The sequence below is a fragment of the Buceros rhinoceros genome, unplaced genomic scaffold (genome assembly GCF_000710305.1).
Source record: "Buceros rhinoceros silvestris isolate BGI_N320 unplaced genomic scaffold, ASM71030v1 scaffold8440, whole genome shotgun sequence".
NCBI lineage: Eukaryota > Metazoa > Chordata > Aves > Bucerotiformes > Bucerotidae > Buceros > Buceros rhinoceros.
In genome coordinates this window covers 42,812-47,002 of record NW_010388995.1, presented here as the reverse complement: position 1 = coordinate 47,002, position 4,191 = coordinate 42,812, and positions in this window count along the sequence as shown.

Genomic DNA, 4,191 nt, shown 5'->3' with positions numbered 1-4,191 from the left:
CAGGAATGGGGTGACTCGACCATGAAAGGAGACCATGAAAGCAAGACAGAAACAACTGAAATTCTTTCATATATTTGTTTCACTGTGGGAAAGGGGTTTTAACTGATTGTTTGTTGGGTTTTTTTACCTACCTTTCTGTGAAAGGGTACATTTTCTCATTAAGCAGATATTTCACCCAACACTAAATTTTCTCTTCAAACAAAACTTTCAAATTTGTCATTCCACAAAACACAGAAATTAAGGAATCCTGATACCTGCCATTTCTTCCCTCTTCCTTGGCTAACCTTGCCGTTGACCTCCTTCCATCCTGCTGTCCCCATGGACACTCCTGTCTGTTACTTTGGCAGTGACATTTTAGTGGCTGTGTTTGACTGTAGAAGTCAATTACGAGATCTGAAGCTGTAGGAGAGAACCAAATGGCTGTATGAACCTTTGTGCTTCCCCTTCCTGTTCATCCATAATTAAACCTTACGAGCTCAATTGTCTTTGAGGTTTCTGCCTAGGGATGAATTTGGTGGAAAGTGGCCAACAGGTACAAAATTATTCAGAGTGAGAATAAAGGGAACAAAGCTGGGACTGGACCCTGGAAAATCAAATAGGACCTGTCACTGTGGTCAACAAAGAGTGGGCTTTTGAGTTTTGGGTGTTTGGGTTTGGTCTTTTCTTTTCTGCAACCTGTAATTTTTCACTGGAAATTTTCAATGAAAATGCAAAATATTTCTAGCAAAATAAATATTTTAGCAAATAAATATTTTTAGCAAATCAACACAGGAAGGAGACTGACTTCCCTGGTGACTGAGTGTTCTTGGTGAGATTCAGGCTCATGCTCCCATGGCAAGCAGGACCAGGGAGGGCCCCATTTAACCATCTGAGGACCCAGATGTACCGTGATGAGACTCCTTTCCCCATTTACACCCGAAGAGATACAGGGAATAGGTAGGTCTCTGCCCCCCATGTATCTCATTGGTGATGGAAGTGAATACAGTGTTTGGGCCAAATCATGCTGTCTCAGAACATGGTCAGCACCAGCCTGTGGGCTAGTGCTGCAGCTGAGACCATGAAAATAGCTGTGAAGGGTATTAGACTGGTGCAAGAAAGATGAAAGACTGTGGGATACAACTGTGTATGCCAAGGGCTCTCCTGCAGATAAGCTTCTTCATGTTCTGATCCAAATATTTCTGTGTTCTTCAAAAGTAATTAAAAGCTCAGACCTCTTCATCTCACTGTGTGCGCTTGCCATTTGAATATGAATGCACGCGTTTAAAGAGCCTTGAAGATGTATTGTGTTTTGCCCTGCATCTCTGGCATGTTTAATCAGCTCAAGATTTGGTAGGCTCTGTTTCCTCCGCCTTGCCAGGGATTGGGGCATTGTATTGAATGAAGGGCTAAATGGGCAGGAGCAGTGCTCTGGGTATCTGGGGCAGGGGGGGGATGATGCGGGGAGCTACGGACTAAAGAAGATTCTGCAGAGACAAAAGAGGGCTAAATCAAAGAGACAAAAGAAGCTAAATCGTTTATTTGTCTTGTTTGAAGGTACAGTCCTTGTTGCAGGCACAGTCCCTGTGTCTCTTTCCCACAAGAGAGCTATTCTGAAAGAAATGAAGGGAAAGGGGTCTTTGCTACAAGCAGACAAAACCAAGGGTCATAGGATAAATTCTTTGTTACATGAGACAGATTTGCCACAGATCAGGTATACAGGGACTGTCCCATCCATGTCTCCTTCCCAGTACCACCACCAGCCTTAGCCTACAGGTTTTTTGGCAAGTTGATGGGGTGCGTGCCCTCTCATTCAGAGGATGTGCTGGGTCCATCCTCAGGGGAGCCAACCTCAGGGTTCACCTGCAGCCCTCCACCTCTCCTTCTGCACAGGGAGGTGGTCAGTAAGCCATCCGGCTCCCTTGAGGTGGAACATTAGTATAATCAATGTTATCAAAACATTTGGATTTCAACAATGCTGACACTTAACAGCTTCACTATATAATTTTCTTTATTGAACTTGCACAGGCTTAAACCGTAAGTGATTCAGTGATTGAGGGGATGAAAGCAACACAACAATGCATTAACATTCATCCCCAGAGATCTGCTTCTCTAATGCAGTTCAAACTAAATGTGCTGAAAGGGTAGAGCTCTGAGATGTATAATGATTGTGCAAGCATCTTTTCTTTCCCGGAGGGGAGGATCTTTTTGAAAGTTCCCCTGCTTTTGCCTTAATCTGCATTATCTGGGATTTTTTCTTCATATAAGATTAATTTAATTTGCTTTATTAAAAACAGTTCAGGGGCCACATTTTACTTTCATTTTAATTTTAGGTATTGAACCAGTGTAGCTCCAAAAATCTGCTAGCTATCCTTGTGCATACACAGTATTCAGTTTGAGGATTTCAGTTAAGTGAACAGAAACTGCAGATGATCTGAAATAAAGAGAATAAATAAATACTGGTGTGCAGTCTAGAAAGACCTGATTCCTGGCAGGGGTCTTTAGGGATTAGTGTGAAATGAAGCACAGTCCCCCGGTGCTTAAAGAGGTGCCAGGAACCACAGGCTGTCTTGGTCCTGGAGCACTCTGCAAAAGAAGAGAAGAAAGGTGTTATCAAGGCATGGCTGTAAAGCTGCATCAGGATCATGGTTTTGATATTATACATTATACATTATACAGCAGTGCTGTAACTGGACAGCAGAAGGATGTGGCTAGCATGAATTCCAGGATTCCAGGCGGTTTGATTTTTTTTGAAATTTCTGGCACCGAGAGCTGTCAAAATTCAGCACTTCTCCTCCCTCTTTTTTTATTAATGTGGTTATTACTAAACTCTTCAGCTTTGATTTGTTTTTTTATAGGGGCTTTTCTCAGCATGCAGTTCCTTTAGATTTGGACGTGATAACTAACCACATCCTCTGCATTGGACATTGGGCTTGCATCTCCATATCTTCCTGCTTGTAAGTATTTTATTCATTCTCGTTGCTTGTTTTCCTCTTACTTGTAAAGAGCGGGTTCAGCTGACAGGTTCTGGATGTGATCCCAGGTCACGATGTCTTTGTTTTACATTGATTTAAATAACTCTAATCTACAGATCCATGGGAAATGTAAATGATACAAGCATTTGATCCTGTCTGAATTAATCTAAGAATATTTATGGCTTTGAGAGTTTCCTTTTCCTAGGCTCACACAAAACCCCAAACAAAATACAACTTGATGTTAACCTGCAACCAAGCCATCTGGACACTTATCTTCTTAGATTTTAAAAGTAATAAATTTAAATCATATTAAATCATAATAAAAAATGAAATTAGATCATAATTTAAAAGGCAGACTTCGCTTGTGGCAGGAAATAGTTTTCCTTTTCCTTGTGTGCACTATTTTATTGAGTCAATTGGTGATTGATCCTGTTTCCCAGGCAGAGAGAGGGGTAAAGGGATTCTCTGCTCCTGGGGCGTCCATCTATAACAGGAAAAAGAAGCATGCTACTGACTTGTCTTTTAATTGCCAAAGGCATTTATGCAAGAATAAGAAGTATTAATGATCCTATTCCTGCTAAACTCCAAGTGAGCAATCATTCTTTGCCTTTCCTACCTACATTTTCATGGAATTTACATGGAATAAAATGTTGCTCACTTCTTTTATGTCTAGAGCTATTGTCTAATTTAGTTGTCTGACATTAAATCGCTGCACTTTTCCAGTCTAGAGAAAATTGCTTTTCAAGGCTGAAGGGTTCCCTGTATGTAAAGTTCATTCAGTGCTTTAATATAAACATCATATTTTCAATGGCATTAAATGCTTTATGTTACATGTTATCCGCAAGGATGATATGTGGTGATATAGTCCTATATGCTAAAGAAAATAAATGTAGAAAATCAAGGCTGTGAGGGAATTAAGCTTCCAAAATTCAACTTTTGGAAGTTATCAGTATGGTAACAGAACCCGGGAGACAACACACCTGTAGGAATGAAGAGGTCTCAGTCTGGAACTGGCATCACTGTATTGCCTGGGAACCTGCACAATCCTCCTCCTCCTCTGATGCTGAACAAAGGAGGGGTGGTTCTGGTTTTGGGTCATGAGGGGATAATATTATTATCTGCTTACTCCTGGCTTTAACTTTCCTAAAGGGCAAAAGGGAGCAGAGAACACACTTGTGAGTTCTTTAATAGAGATAATCAGCATCATCTTTAATGAATGTCCTCTGCCTTCCCATTCCTG